We start from the raw sequence: 17,274 nt of genomic DNA, 5'->3' as shown, positions 1-17,274 counted from the left end.
GAACATTCTTTGTCACGAAAGTTCTATCATATCTTATTTTGATGACCATAGCGTAGTGTGTGTGATTTTCTACTATAGGAAATGAAAAATTTCCTGCAGCCAGAGGTGGCTGTAGGGGAAAAGCAAATGTAACATTTCGTGTATTGCAGCCTTGTAATCACAACAAGGAATCCAGATGGGCACTAAACATAGTACATGTTATTATTTCAAGCCAATAGCTCAAAATACATTGCATCATTTCACAGATGAAGAAAAAAAATTTTCGCAGGGAAAATTCTGAAACAATTGATGGCACAATTGTATGAAAAATCAGATGACAGTTTATATTTTTGTTCAACAGATCGTTTGTTTTTCTACTCCTCTATGGCCTGCCTAGGTGCTGAACTGGAACACTAGCATGCATGCACTTAACATGAAAACTTACATTTGGTGTCAGATCAACTTTAGATGTTCTGGAAGCTCTATACTCACTTTGTTTCTTAACAGAACTAAAGTTGCACAAATGTGTCTTAGCGTCTTCTGTTCTTTATCAGAATCCCGACATTACAAACACCTGTTAAAAAAAACAAACACATTTGTTTCATGTTATTTCCAAAGTGGACAAAAACAGGCCAAATTGTATATAAATGCAGTCAGACTTAAACATTGCATGCGTGATAAATATTGCATCAGCAATCAAGTTTACTAGAAATTACACCTTTTAAAAGAGAAGTCATTCCATACATATTGGGTGCTTTGGGAACACAAGAACTCTTTATCAAGGCTGAAAAATGGCCTTTGTCTCAAAGGCTGGTAAAATCTATGAAATCTGTTAGTCTTTGAAAGATTACATTTGTGTCCAATTCAGCTTTATGCTAGGAAGCCAATCCTGCATCTGCTGTATGTAAAGAAATGGACTGTATACTGCTAAGAGCATTCTAGTCAAGCACTTAGTATAATTCATGGTAAACAAAAACTCAACTTCATGCTCCATGCACACTAGTGGTTTTACTAAGCTCAAAAATGCTGGATAAAACAAAAAAAAAACACTGCCAATAGCATTTCTAGTACCGTTTTAATACCATTTCAAAGCATTAGCATTTTATTAGCATTTTTACAGTACAGTAGGAAAAAAGTTAGAAAAAAAATCTGTTAGGAGCGTTTTAGTAGCGATTAGGAGCGCTTAGGAGTCTTCAGCATTTTTTTCTGCCGGAAAAACGCTCCCAAAAAACATTTGTTTTTTCTGCTCCTAAATGCTGAAGCTCAAAAAACACTACTTTCCTAAAACAGAGTGCATGGACACATAAGATAACACTATTTAGCTTCTAGGAGCATAAAAAATGCTGATAATAGCTCCTAGAAGCTTTAAAAAAATGCTAGTGTGCATGGAGCCTAAAGGATATCCTTCACTGAGAAAATATCAATTCAGCATGCAGCAATTCACTAATTAGACAAAGTAATATCTTTCCGCTGAGCCTGGGTAGTGTCTCTACATTAATGTTTCGATGTCCTGCAAGCACAGAGTATTGGCTTGATACTGTATAGCTGCTATGCAGGTTTTGCAAAGTGTACAATGATATAAGTTTCTCCAAATTGTCAGACAATGATGCAAAAGAGGCCAAAACCTTTGACTTTCCAATGCTGATTACTTGGTAAAGGCAGCCTGAATTTTTTGCTGTGTCTCAAGTTGGCTTTGCATCACCATTATCTTGCCTCACATTTCACAGATTCACTTTAGAGCAAGTATGATTATTTTTTTCTTTTAATGTTTTAGTGTAATATTTGGATTACTTTGCATTTTATCAAATCTACCATGCACAGCATTCAATGGCATGTACAATATTTAATAATGCAAACAGGAATGTGCAAAACTAACCCACAATATCCAACCAAAAATTATTCTTCAATGATTTGACAACTCCAAATTTCTGAAAGCTGGTTCTTGGTACAATCCTCTTACATAGGCCCCATTGGGGAACATTTCTAAACTGTATACAAGATGAGAACTGGGTAGTTTATATGCTTTATGGCCCTATACTGTTTTTTTTTCAAGTGAGAAAAAGCCTTAACACAATGTATTTTTCTTTTTTGCATATTGGAGAAATTATACTTTTCTCCATCACCGAGTTTCATAAATGTTTTAAAATAAGTATTACATGTACTGCATCTAGATCATGTTTACCCACATACTCAAGTACCGTGCACAAATGTGACTATACAATAACACATGCCGTACCATTGAATACAATGTACTTAAAGTGAACCCATCTTTCAGCTGTGGTTTGTCTGTCCAGGCAGAGTTGGTCAACTCATGCTCCTGCCTACATGGATCCCTCCCCTGATAATGCCTGTAGCCAGGAAGCAACCGTAAGGTCAGTCAACTGGAGAATGGAATGAGCTGGGCCCACTTGTGATGAAGAGTTACAGCAACAGAACCGCTGCTTTTAATTAACAATTAGAAGGGGGGGATGTGAAAGAGTTGTGAAGTAATTTTTTTTCCTATTTTGGGAGGTTAGAACCCGTCAGGTTTTTTTTTTGTCATCTCTGACCTATTAGAGAAATTTCCCTTCATTTCTCACCACCCTCCAGAGGTATGCAACGTGAATAACCTAGGAGGCTGTAGGTAACGGATACATACAGTACATGACCCTTGCCTAGATGAAAAATCAGTTAGTGGGTGGCCACCAATCTATATATAGGAATAAATGTATTTATGTTTCATAATTTTTTAATATACAGCGGGTAAAATAAGTATTTTACATGTCACCATTGTTATCAGTAAATACACTTCTAAAGGTGCTATTGACATGAAATTTCACTACGTCAGTGACAACCCATGCAAAGAAACCAAAACAAATAAGTTCAGAAATTAAGTTATGTGTAATAAAATGGAATGACACAGAGAAAAGTATTGAACACATGAAAAAAGGGAGGTGTAAAAAGGCATTAAAAGCCAAGACACCATCTGAATTCTATCAGTAATAAGAAAGCAATCCTGCCCCTTGTCAGTGCAAATTAATATCAGCTGGCTCAGTCTCAACTGATGGCCTATAAAAAAGGTGTTTCATTACCAAGGTGTCACACAAGAAACAGCTCATGATGGGTAAAAGCAAAGGGCTCTCTCAAGACCTTTGCAACCCTATTGTTGCAAAACATAATGATGGCATTGGTTACAAAAGGATTTCTAAACTTCTGAATGTTCCAGTGAGCACTGTTGGGGCCATAATCCAGAAGTGGAAAGAACATCATTTCACCATAAACTAGCGACGGCCAGGTGCTCCTCACAAGAGAAGCACAGAACAGTGAAAAGAATCAGAAGAGTTGTCTAAGAGCCAAGGACCAATTGTGGAGAGCTTCAGAAAGACCTGGCATTAGCAGGTACAATTGTTTCCAATAAGTAATGCACTCAACTGCTATGGCCTGTATGCACACTCACCACGCAAGACTCCATTGCTGAGGAAAAAAGCACGTTGAAGCTCATTTAAAGTTTGCTGCACAACATTTAGACAAGCCTGTGAAATACTGGGAGAATATAGTCTGGTCAGATGAGACCTACCCTAAAAACATCCATACCAACAGTGAAGTTTGGAGGTGGGAACATCATGGTGTAGGGCTGTTTTTCAGCATATGGTACTGGCAAATTTCATGTCATTGAAGGAAGGATGAATGAAAAAATGTACCAATACATTCTTGATAAAAAGCTGCTGCCACAATCTACCAGGATGATGAAGATGAAACGAGGGTGCACATTTCAGCAAGACAAAATGATCCCAAACACAAAGCCAAGGAAACGCTCAATTGGTTTCAAAGAAAGAAAATATAGCTGCTAGAATGGCCCAGCCAATCACCTGACTTGAATTCAATAGAAAATCTATGGAAAGAACTAAAGACCAGAGTTCATAGAAGAGGCCCACGGAACCTTCAAGGTTTGAAGACTGAGTGGAAGAATGAGCCAAAATCACACCTGAGCAGTGCATGCGACTAGTTTCTCCATGCAGGAGGCATCTTAAAGCGGTCATTACAAACAAAGGATTTTGTATGAATTATAGAATAAATTTCAGCTAGCGTGTTCAATACTTTTTCCCTGTGTCAATCCATTTTATTACACATTAATTAATTTCTGAACTTATTTGTTTTGGTTTCTTTGTATGTATGGATTGCATGGGTTGTTACCGACATGTGGTGAACATTTCATGTCAAAACCACCTTTAGAAATGTATTTACTGAGAAAAAATGGTGACATGTTCAATACTTATTTATCTGCTGTACTTGGTGAGTTTGTATAGGGAAGGTAGAAGGAAGGACATAAGGGACAGATGAATTTAAGCTGAAAGGTCTACTTTAAGCAAACAAAAATATTAGTACTGTGCAACAAACCCAAAGAGGTTGTTTATCTTGCAAGATACATTTTTTTCAGCTTCGTAATTTAGGTAAAAATTTACTTTAGAAAAATATCCAAATCACAAGCATGAGAAAACAACAACAAATAAACACATGATCGGATGATTGAAGTTGGCAGAGCGTTGTCTCATTCACTAAGCTAAGGGAAAATTCTTTTGCAAAGTGAACAGCTTATTTGCCTTTCGTAAATCTACCATAAAGGCTCTTTTGTGTTATTATAGCACGTCTTTGTGACGGGTGTCACTTTGGGTGGGGGGCCCATGGAACCCAGCTCACTTTGGAGAGGTGGGGAGACCCCTGTCTCAGCTCCCCATATCACTATTATGTGTAAGTCACCCTGTGGCTGTTAGGGGTACAGGGTGATCTGTCCTAATATTGTGTAGACATGTCTAGGAGATAGGTGGGGTGGGGGTTGTGGATTGTTTGGTGTTGTGTGGCTGCATCCCATTGTTCTATTGTTTGTCTTGCTTGGGAGCAAACTATTATGGGATGTATGTGTTTATGTGTATTAGCTAAGCGTGTGTGTGTGTGGGGGGGGGGGGGGTGTCTCCAGCAGCCCTCCCTCCTAATGGGACTGTCTGTTGGTTTGAAGTTTGAATACCTGTGCGTCTCTTGTTACTAAACTAGATTGCCCTGCCCTCTGTCATTATGCAGGGAGGGGGGACTGTCCCTTGAGTGTATATATCTTGTATCAGTGTTCAAATAAGGGAGTCTACCTTCTGGCTTACTTCAAATCTGGTGTTGTCTAGATCTTGGGGTAGCAATAGCCAGATTCACTGGTCTCGTGTTCCAGAGCCTGAGAAGCAGCTTCTTGATGGAGATACCCCTTTTGTGGGTGTCTGGGCCTGTTACAGTCTTAAACGTGCTCCAATCTGGAATTCTTAAGTGGTATAGATGTTCATTTTATTTTTCTCTTCGAGGGACATATTCAAGTTAAAGGGTAACTTCACTTTATTGAAAAACAAATATAGCAAATAAAAAAAATAGCATATACAATAGTTAAACTAGTGATGTTGTAATTTAATGTTCATATTTTCCTTCTCAATCTGCAGCCACTGTAATGTTTTTGTACAATTCAATGCAATGTGACAACCTGGAGGCCATCTGTACATTATTGGTGCACAGAAAAAGAACACCCCCAGAAATGTCATTTTCTGCTTGTATGCGTTTGAATACATTTCTGCAATATACAATGAACAACCAGCAGGATTGTTTTTTTCTCAACAAAAGCGAAGTTACTCTTTGAACTACAGAATCAAATCTGGCAGTAATCTTCTCCACCCTTACAAAATAAACCTTTGTGTAAGTCCCCTACTTCAGCCCATTCACAAAAAAACACTTGTAATACAACATATTGTTAATGCTGCACCAGTGCTGAATTCCAGGAAGACACTCCCAAATTGAAGCCTTATTATTTATGTAAAAGGCATCCAGATTTCTTTGAATTATGATCACATTTTAGTGGTTTGGCAATAAATATTTTCTTCATAAATGAAGTCCTTTCAGTCACGAAGTAACTGCTTTGCTTGGAAGTCTTAATAGACTCTTTTAATGTTACTGTACTTTCAATCGGAGAATGTTCTCTGCGAACACATGGGTTGTATATTGGGGAAATTCATGGATCATGGTTGCATAATCAATGCATCCTGAACAGATAGAACTAAGAATCAATCGGGATAAAACAAATTGTTTGCTAGACTGCGCTCATTCTTTTTTTTTTTATTAAACAGCTTACCAATTCCAAAATAAGCACCCCAGAAGTATTCCACTGAAACTGCTCTGTGAAGAAATGCATTTGTTGGCAACAAAGTGGTTCATCGTGTTTTGAGACATAATAAGAAGCTTGGACAAATGCAAAGTTTTAATATCCCAGAATTATTATCATGTGGTTTCCAGTGATGTGTATTTAGATTTCACTAGCCTTATTTGTTACATAGCTAAACCACAAATAACTTTGAAAAACCCAAACATCTTAAAATGTAAGCCAAAAGATAATGTGACAACTCTAAAGTCACCATCTTTAACTCTTACAAGATGAAGCCTTGAAGACGCTGCACTTGTGTTAAAGATGGCCAAACACAAAATTTAGGTCAGCTTCAAGAGAGCTACTAAAGAGGAATTATAGTGGTTTCTAAAATGTCCTGTGGTCAGTTGGAGACCACAGGTTTTGAGATACTATGGCTACATATCATGTGACCTGAAGCAGAAACAACAGGTCATGTGACCTGTAGCAGTTCTGCACTGTGGTTACTGTCATTCCAGCAGAGTCATTCCAGTGGAGGTCCCCACTATTCCAGGACATATGACCTGAGCTTAGTTTGAAAGTGACAGATACGTTTTTATACTTTTGAATCCTAAGCCCATTTCTCCTATGTCTCTCTAATGGCTCTCAGGCACAAAGGTGACATTGAAGTTGGTTTCATAAAAGCTTGAAAAGTTTAAAGTGATGTTTAAATTCTATCTAAAGCCAAATTTTTTATTTCAGTTTTGTACAGAGTGGGGACGTACTGAACCTCCTGTCCTAACTAACAAGACATTTTTGTTCTCTTACGTTAATAAACTCCATCTTTTATGAATACCCTCTAGCTATGCTGTACACCTGCCCAGGACAGGACCCTGCTTTAAAGGAGTTAGGCCTGGAACAAGAAATAAAGGAAAATCTATCCAATGGGACACTTTAGACTTTAAAAAACTATTCCTAGCATCTGCTTTTACAATCAGAAGCATATACTGTAAGTGTGTTCACTTTTGAATCAAATGACAAGGCCTGCTAGTGAGTTGTGGATAGGTTCACCTATGGGAACATGTTACATGCTTCACCTGTTTTAAGAGCTGAACATGTAACATGTTCCCAATGCTGCAGCAGCTGCCCGAACCCCTACCCCCCCGTGACAGCAGTATGGGGAGAAGTTCCCCGTGCAAACTCACTTTTTAAAAACAGCAGCTGTGCGGGGTTCCGCCTACTTGACCGCATCATTCATTCACAGAGTTCTCTGAATGAATGAACTACAAGTACTTTCATCCTTTGCGGATATCGGCTTGTAGTTCTCAATGAACTACCATGGCACTGTGAAGCGTGTTCATTGATTCTTCCTGTCAGTGTATCCCGTACAGGAAAGCAAATATACGGATAGGTCTGCAGGAGACCTTTATGGCACCAGTGATCTGCAACAAAAAAAAATGTGCATTTCTCAAAAGGTGAATTTAAACTTTAAATTAGATCATTTACTGCCAAACAGGCAATGAAATGCAAAGAGTGAGCACATTTATGAAGTTACTAGCAAACCTGTACAAGTTCATTAAATGGGATGAATACAGAAATGTACATTTAAAACAGCATCTCTAAGTGGCCAAGCTTGATTCAGTGCAGTGATAGAGAGCGAAATAGTGCACCAAGGATGGCCAGTGAACAAGTGCCTGCTGGTGCAGCGGTGGAAAGTGGAGTAGTGCAAGTCGGTGAAGAGTTGTGCAATGGTGCAGTGGTGGACAGTGTAGTAGTGCATGTTGGTGCAGTGGTGGCAAGTTGAGTACTGCATGTTGGTGCAGTGTTGGTGAGTAGAGTAGTGCATGTTGGTGCAGCGGTGGAAAGTGGAGTAGTGCAAGTTGGTGCAGAGGTGTGCAATGGTGCAGTGGTGGACAGTGTAGTAGTGCATGTTGGTGCAGTGGTGGCAAGTTGAGTACTGCATGTTGGTGCAGTGTTGGCGAGTAGAGTAGTGCATGTTGGTGCAGTGTTGGCGAGTAGAGTAGTGCATGTTGGTGCAGTGGAGGAGAGCCATAAAATTAGTAGAGTGGTGGCAAGTGCAGAAGTGTGCAATGGTGCAGTGGTGATGATTGGCGCAGTACACATTTGTGCACTGGTGAACAGTTGAGCATTATATGTTGGTGCAGTGGTGGCATGTGGGGTAGTGCACGTTGCTGCAGTGGTGGACATTTGAGCAGTAAATGTTTGTGCAGTGGTGGCATGTGCGGTAGTGTAAGTTGGTGCAGTGGTGGACATTTGAGCAGTAAATGTTGGTGCAGAGGTGGCAAGTGGGGTAGTGCACATTGCTGCAGTAGTGGACATTTAAGAAGTAAATGTTGGTGCAGTGGTGGACATTTGAGCAGTAAATGTTGGTGCAGAGGTGGCAAGTAGGGTAGTGCACGTTGCTGCAGTGGTGGACATTTAAGAAGTAAATGTTGGTACAGTGGTTGACATTTGAGCAGTAAATGTGTGTGCAGTGGTGGCATGTGCGGTAGTGTAAGTTGGTGCAGTGGTAGACATTTGAGCAGTAAATGTTGGTGCAGTGGTGGCATGTGGGGTAGTGTAAATTGGTGCAGTGGTGGGACATTTGAGCAGTAAATGTTAGTGCAGTGGTGGCATGTGGGGTTGTGTAAGTTGGTGCAGTGGTGGACATTTGAGCAGTAAATGTTGGTGCAGTGGTGACATGTGGGGTAGTGTAAGTTAGTGCAGTGGTGGACATTTGAGCAGTAAATGTTGGAGCAGTGGTGGCATGTGCGGCAGTGTAAGTTGGTGCAGTGGTAGACATTTGAGAAGTAAATGTTGGTGCAGTGGTGGCATGTGGGGTAGTGTAAGTTGGTGCAGTGGTGGACATTTGAGCAGTAAATGTTGGAGCAGTGGTGGCATGTGCGGCAGTGTAAGTTGGTGCAGTGGTAGACATTTGAGAAGTAAATGTTGGTGCAGTGGTGGCATGTGGGGTAGTGTAAGTTGGTGCAGTGGTGGACATTTGAGCAGTAAATGTTGGTGCAGTGGTGGATGTGCGGCAGTGTAATTTGGTGCAGTGGTGGACATTTGAGCAGTAAATGTTGGAGCAGTGGTGGCATATGCGGCAGTGTAAGTTGGTGCAGTGGTGGACATTTGAGAAGTAAATGTTGGTGCAGTGGTGGCATGTGGGGTAGTGTAAGTTGGTGCAGTGGTGGACATTTGAGAAGTAAATGTTGGTACAGTGGTGGCATGTGGGGTAGTGTAAGTTGGTGCAGTGGTGGACATTTGAGCAGTAAATGTTGGTGCAGTGGTGGCATGTGGGGTAGTGTAAGTTGGTGCAGTGGTGGACATTTGAGCAGTAAATGTTGGTGCAGTGGTGGCATGTGGGGTAGTGTAAGTTGGTGCAGTGGTGGACATTTGAGCAGTAAATGTTGGAGCAGTGGTGGCATGTGGGGTAGTGTAAGTTGGTGCAGTGGTGGACATTTGAGCAGTAAATGTTGGAGCAGTGGTGGATGTGCGGCAGTGTAAGTTGGTGCAGTGGTGGACATTTGAGAAGTAAATGTTGGAGCAGTGGTGGATGTGGGGTAGTGTAAGTTGGTGCAGTGAGGGACAGTGGAGCAGTGCATGTAAGGCAGTGGTGGTAAGTGTGGTAGCATGAGTTGGTGCACTGGAGAACAGTGGGGCATGGTATTTTGGTGCAGTGGTGGAAAGTGAAGTAGTCCAAGTTTAGCCACATTTAAAAAAATTAGAGCATTTTATGATTGGTTCTGGTGTTTTGCTTAGTGTTCTCCTTTAACCATTAGTTCAAATTATATAATCTATAATTAACAGACACACAAATCATTCTCTCTAGTAGAGCGGGATACAGCCCATTACAATGAAATGTATTTTGTTATCTGTCTCTCCCCATCTACAGTAATAAATGCACTTGCCACTCACAATGCGGTGCCAGCAGAGCCCTGGCAGATGGGAGCAGCTTTAACACAAAGGGAAGCAAACAAGGCTTGTTTTTAATAGAGCTGTCATGTCAGTGCACTTGCTCTGTGGATTGTTTGAACATCAGCAGAGTTTATAAATCCTGTGAAATTAACACTGGGCTTTCAACTGCACCAGTGAAGTTCATCAAATAATTTACTGAAAGGTTTAACAAGATGACCTAATATGGCATAAGAATGCAAATGGCATGGAGCAGCAAGCTGAGCAATCTAGAATGACACAAGAAAGACGAGGCTTGAATCGAAGCAGGAACCTTAAAACTTTCACTCACTGCTCAGCAAGGTCTTCTTTAGAAAACAATAGAAATGACAAACACCTCTGGAGCAAGTGAGTATAAAGACCCAGAGAAGTAAATTCTGCTTGAAAAAACATAATGAGCCAAAGTGCAATTAATGCCAAAATACATTGAGCTGACTATATAGAGAAGTACACACTGTTCCCTCCTCTGTGCCTGACTAATTTGTGCTGTTCTAAAGATAACAGGGAAAGGCACTACTTTCAGATAGAGGAGATGTTATTATATGACACAGTGCCACCAACAGGATCAAAGTAGCGAAGATCCAAAATCTGTAATGTATCTATACTCAAGTGACCATGCAGCTGAGTCCAGCTCACCTGCTAGAAACTGGAGACTGGGATCCAAGGCAGCAATTGCCAGATATGTTTATGTCAAAAGGTAAAAAAACATGCTGTAGTCATAAAAACCTAAAATGCAGCAGAACCTTTACAATAAGGGAAAGATATTCTTCCTTTGATGAGGAACAAATGAAAAGTTAGGCACTAGGATCTTCCCCAGCACTACATCCATATTACAGTTTATTTTGAAACATCTAGACACCCATAAGAATATTGATCCGGCCCAGGAGGTTCAGCGGTAGCGTACTCCAAGAAGCACACCTATCCCTCAGCTTTGTCAGTAGAGGACGAAGGTTAAGCTCAAAAAAGTCCCAGGGATCCCACTTCTCTTGAATTCCCAAATATTTAAACTGATCCACCCACTGCAGTGGGGTAACCTCCACCAACATTCATGCTCCAGCATCTAAGAGGAATAGTATCGACTTAGTCCAGTTTATACAGACTAAGAGTAACGTCCAAACTCATCAAAGCCAGGGCTGCCCGCAAAGATGACCCTGCATCATGAAGATAAAGAAGTGCTTCATCAGCATAGAGTGAGATCTTTTCCTAGAGGGAACCCACTTTAAGACCCTCAACTGAGCTAGAGTTCCAAATTAATATGGGGTCCTAATATCAGTGCAAAGAGGGAGTGGGACAAGGGGCACCCTTGTCTAGTGCCCTGCTGTAGGGGGAAAAGTTCAGAGAGCTAGCCATTAGTCCCAATACGAACCACCAGAGCCTGGTACAGCAGAGGCAGCCACAGAAGAAACCGATGCCTGAAGCCAAATCGCTTCAGTACCTCCCAGATTAAACCTCTCTCCACGGAATCAAATGTCCTCTCGGAAGGAAGCAAAAACCCTGCGACCGCCATTGGAATGAAAAGTCAATAGATTAAGGAAGAGTCAGCAAAGACTGAGGTCAGTGCCCTTGCCAGGCATTAATCCAGTTTGGTCCACCTGTATTACACATTCTAGGACTTTAGACTGCCGGTTAGCAAGAATTTTGGCTAAGATCTCAGCATCTACATTAAGTAGAGATATGGGCCTATAAGAGGCACAGTTTGCAGGATCCTTGCAAGGCTTGGGCACCAACACAATAATGGCCTCAGACATTGACTCGGGGAGCAAGCCCTGGGAGAAGAACTGACTGAACAAGGAAGTGAGCCTGGGTGAGATAAGTTCTTGATATAGGTAGTAGAATTCCACAGGAAGTCCATCCACACCCAAAGTTTTACCTTGTTGTAACTGGTCTATAGCCTCCTGCACATCCTTGAGGGTGATACCATGCTCAAGGCTACATCTGGGTCAAGGGTAGGGAAGTCAATCTGGTCAACGTAGGCACCCAAGTTAGACGTTGTGTAGTCCACTCTAGTAGAATATAAAGGTACTGAAGGAATCTACCATTGATCCGTTCTGGAGATCGCAGTAGCGTCTCATCAGTATCCTTAATACCACTAATGTTTGTAGTGGAGCACTGTCCCCTAGCCAGCCAAGCCAGAAGCCTGCCATTTTTATTACCAAACTCAAATACCCTCTGGGCTGTAGAGAGCATGGATTTCCCAGTGAATTCGGAGCAAAGCAACCTCCCACAGGGCCAGTTTCAGCACTCCATAACGGAGTCGATCAGGGTTAGCCACAAAAGCAGCCTCCTTCTCTCAGAGATTCTGTTCCAACTCCGCAAGGGATTGTTCGCTGATATATGCGACATATGCTCTACGTGCAGCCAAGCCTTTTATAGCATCTCAGACTGTAGCAGGAGTAGTAGAATCAAAATTATCTAGCTAGTATTGGCATAGGTTCTCCTGCACAGTCTCCTGAATTTTCTGGTCTGCGACCCAATACCTGAACAGCTTCCACGACCCCCTGCTCCCCCACAGACTCAGTGCCAGATTAAGAAAAAGGAGAGTATGGTCTGAAATTCCCCTGGGATAAGGACCAAATTTAACTGAATAATAATCTTAATAGCAGTGATATCACCTTTATGGATTCTCATAAAATATATTGCGCAAAGGTATGCAAAAGTCTTTGTCTTCAATGAACAAATTGTCAAACCATCACAACAGAGTACATTAAAAAGTGCATGGACAATCTATTAAAACATCAATGAGGATCAAAATGACAGCTTTATAGAAAGATCTAGAAATAGGGAAAACATCCTTCTTTGCGCCCCCCCTCCCCCTCCTTAAATTTCTACTGCTCTTAAAATACATATTTCACCAAAATACAGTCAAAGTTTCTACAAAGGGCATCAGGGTTTCAGGCTCCTTTCACACTAGTGTGATTTCAGATGCACCTTGAGTCGCACAGAAATGCATGACAATGAAAATCACATTGTTTTCAATGGTGCCCTTTCACATCAATGCAACTCAGCATGGTGAAATTTTGGAAAAGGTTCCTGTACTACTTTGGTGTGATTCAAGTGTGATTTCGGCCCCATAGAATACGCATTCCTTATCAGAGTTGCATCCAAGCTGTACTACATATTCACACTGAAAATCAAGTCAAAGTCCAATTGTGGATGTCAAGGATATCCTGAAACTTTGTGTATGAAAATGGATATCATGCAGTATACAGCAAACCAACTTCATCAGGCATCCAGCAAAAACTTCTTGCAGACTCTGGACTTGTAAATTGGAACACCAGAATCCAAGGCAAAATAACTGAATATTTACAGTATCTTAAAAGGTTTAGAAAACAACATCAACTTTGTTAATGGGTGTGCATAATGAGTAACATCCAGTAAACACTATGTCTGTGTTGAGACTCAGCAGTCCCTGAATGAACTGGGTGGATGTTGCACTATATAATAAGTTCAAAAAACAATCAACAACTTGTATATAAAATGTGCACAGTGAACAGCATATATCATCTAAAAAAATCACTGTGCTCTGCAGGCTGTAGCTGCTTTGATCACACCCTTTTGAGGCGAAACATGCCAGAAAGACATCTCAGCTTCTAATGTAGATCCTATGGCACCACTTTACATAGCTACTAGTTGTGGATGGTAAGAGGGTTCTGAAAGGCTTTCTTCTACATAACTCCATTAAGAAGAAAATGTTTTTTTGAAGCCTGAAGTGTTTCTGTTTTCCTTTTGAAAGTTATATACTGCATGTGAATTGTATGGTACATTAGTATTTATAGGATATACATAAGACTGCATTTTTCATGATTTATACACAAGCATATTTTTGATACTTGCCATTTAGAACTAAGGTGTTTGCTTTTATAATAATCAGCTGAAAGGGAGACTTGTCTACTGTACACAAACCCTGAATTGCAGAGCAGTGTTCTTTGGATGCTGTATGCTGTTCACTGTGCTCACCGTACTAAAGTCTGGATTATTCTTGAAACTTTCAAGATGCAACAGAGTGAAACATCCACCCAATTTGTTCTGGGACACTTGGGGTGGTTAATATTGGGGCAGGAAGGCACAGAAAGCAATGAAAATATTTACAGAAGCTCCAATCCTTCCCCACTCTATAAAAAATTGTTTTTTTTATGTGTCCTCCATTAGAGAGATTTCACTTTACCGCCTACCCTGAAAGGAAGTAGGAACTAATCTCCCCAATATAGAGACACAAAGAGAGGATCTAACCTTTCCCAGCTTCATCCTAAACAAAATATAATGTTTTGTCTGGAGGTGGTTATTAATGTCTGCGGGTCAATGTGCATATTATCTTCACAGAGTAACCTCTAAAATGTTATTCAGTAATAAAATCAGACATACAGAAGCTCATGCAGCTGCTCCACCTATTTAGCTCCAGCTGCAGACTCAGCGGCTCATACCTTCACCTTGACAGAATGGTTTAAGATCACACATATAAAAAAAATAAAAAAAATGAATGCAATGTGGGAACTACATACATAATGATACCTAACAGCTGTGACAGAGTGCAATGTTCTGTGAATGGGCCTGTAGCAAAATATGCTGACCTAATGCAGTCTAAAATGTATGCATTAAAAAATATGAAAATGGTTATCTCACAATACTGTATACAGAGCAATATATACTTTCCTCACTGCTCACAGTTTTTGCACTCCAATTAAATGGAATTTTTCCTTCTTCTCCCCTCTGATAGGTATGCTCTCCATGTGCATTTCCTACTCATCTGTGATGTCAGCTATACTTAACAGTTCTCAGACATCTCTCGTTTCTGAGCAGCGCAGACTTACTGTCCCATTCCCCGACAACTCTCCAGACAGATCTATGTGACTAGACATGTGACATGACTGCTCAGAGCAACTTCATCTCCCAAACTTTTACCTACTTAGTTCTGATCCCCTGTAAAGAGTCATAAAAAGCCACAGTGATAGCTCCTACCAGGGGACACAAATTCCTCACCGAATGTTTTTTTGCGGTTGCTGGACACAAATCAATGCAATGGACTCCCGAGTCCTCATGTTCACCACTCCCTAAGGTTTATTTACATCTCAGATCGACTGTCCATAAAATATCCTGACATAGGAACCTTCCATGGAAACACTTTAAAAAACGATGCAGAACTGTACAGAGTTCAATAAGATAGAACAAGAAACAAATCTTTGGAAAGGAGGGCAATAAAAGTAGGTTTATTTAATAATGTAATGCAATCAAAATGTTGCTTTAATGTACCAAACTACACTAACACTAAACTAACTAATGTGTAACAAACATGGAATCAGGACTTTTCATGAGCTGAATGAACTTCAGGATTTTGTGTACATGAAAAATCTGAAGCCTGTGAAAAAATGAGCGAATAACAAAAAATGACTGGAAGCTTCCTGTAACCAATCAGCTTGTTTTGTATTACACATAGATTTTAATAATTTTTTTTTTTAACATAATGCAAGTCCTACAACTTTTGGAAGATGGCAGTTGAGTCGTGTCATGGTGCCTGAGAAGTTCATCAGCCCCAGCATTTCCTTACGCAGTACATTGCTCCCTTAAGCCCAATGCCTCCAAGATCCTTCATGTATGTATCACATGTTAAGGCCCTACTAGTGGAATAATATGAACCAATAACTAAATAAAATATCCAGAATGTGTTGTCAATTTCGGTAGACAGGCGAGGGACTCAAAAACCTTTAGATTTTATTAAGTCAGTAGAATAATGCAAAGCGTAGAAGTGTCAAAAATATAATTGGACCAATGAACAGGTGATTTCAATATGAAGTTATGAAAATACAGCGGCTAAAGGATATAGTAGGTGCCATGAAGGTTTTCTATAATTTTCTCAAAAATTGTGCAAATATTCATAACATTTTGTTTAATTAGCACTACCTTTTCACTATGACTTTCATTATTAGTTCTAGTAGAGGGTGAGGTTTAGCAGCTTGATTTTTGTATTTTAATATTTTTTGCCGCTGTTTTCACTCATACATTATTTCACTATAATTTTCTCAATATCTTGGCAATTTTCAACTTTTGAACATCTAGTTTGCTCTCAGCATTTATATAAAAGCACTATAATCACAAACTTACAGGTGGCCTACCTATTCCTCTGGAGTTTATTCTGCAGCAGGACAACAACCCCAAACATGCAGCCAATGTCATTAAGAACCATCTTCAGTGTAAAGAAGAACAAGAAGTCATGGAAGTGATGGTTTGTCCCCCACCCCTCCCCTAGAGCCTGATCTTAACATCGTGGTGGCTGCATAGGATTACATGAAGGAGACAAAAGGATTTGAGACAATCTACCTCTACAAAAGATCTGTGTTCTCCAAGATATTTGGAACAATCTACCTGCTGACTTCCTTCAAAAACTGTACGCAAGTGTACCTAATAGAATTGAAGAACTGATGGGGTTTTGAAAGAAAACAGTGGTCACACCAAATATGGATTTGATTTGGATTTCTCTTCTGTTCATTTACATTCCATTTTGTCAATTGATAAAAATAAACTATGAATATTTCTACACTATATTCCCAAAAGTATTAGGACACCCCCCCAAATTATTGGATTCAGGTGTTCCAATCACCTCCATGGCCACAGGTGTATAAAATCAAGCACCTAGGCATGCAGACCGCTTCTACAAACATTTGTGAAAGAATGGGTCACTCTCAGGAGCTCAGTGAATTCAAGCGTGGTACCGTGATAGGTTGTCACCTGCACAATAAGTCCATCCTTGAAATTTCCTTCCTACTAAATATTCCATGGTCAACTGTTAGTGGTATTATAACAAAGTGGACGCAAATGGGAACAACAGCAACTCAGCCACCAAGTGGTAAGCCACGTAAAATGATAGAGCGGGCTCAGCTCATGCTGAAGTGCACAATGCGCAGAAGTCGCCAACTGTTTGCAGAGTCAATAGCTAAAGACCTCCAAACTTCGTGTGGCCTTCTAGTTAGCACAACAGTGCATAGAGAGCTTCATGGAATGGGTTTCCATGGCCGAGCAGCTGCATCCAAGCCTTGCATCACCAAGTGCATGCAAAGTGGTGGATGCAGTGGTGTAAAGCACGTCGCCACTGAACTCTAAAGCAGTGGAGACGTGTTCTCTGGAGTGACGAATTATGCTTCTCAGTCAGACAATCTGATGGACGTGTCTGGGTTTGGTGGTTGCCAGGAGAACGGTACTTGCTTGACTGCATTGTGCCAAGTGTA

General features: G+C 40.5%; 1 protein-coding gene across 2 annotated transcripts in view; it reads right to left on the bottom strand.

Annotated features, from left to right (window-relative positions):
• Window positions 1-471: 471 nt before the first annotated feature.
• LOC149442367 (uncharacterized) overlaps window positions 472-17,274 on the bottom strand; it is a 302,010-nt gene continuing 285,207 nt past the window's right edge. For both annotated transcript variants that reach the window (XR_016307201.1, XM_089656212.1), the window contains one exon: window positions 472-553. The gene's annotated coding sequence lies outside the window, so the exon portion shown is untranslated. The remainder of the gene's footprint in view (window positions 554-17,274) is intronic.

This window comes from Staurois parvus, unplaced genomic scaffold, assembly GCF_062004578.1.
Source record: "Staurois parvus isolate SC_StPar_1 unplaced genomic scaffold, SC_StPar_1.0 ptg000894l, whole genome shotgun sequence".
Taxonomy (NCBI): domain Eukaryota; kingdom Metazoa; phylum Chordata; class Amphibia; order Anura; family Ranidae; genus Staurois; species Staurois parvus.
Note: the sequence above shows the minus strand (reverse complement) of the source record. Positions and strands in the feature narration are given on the sequence as shown.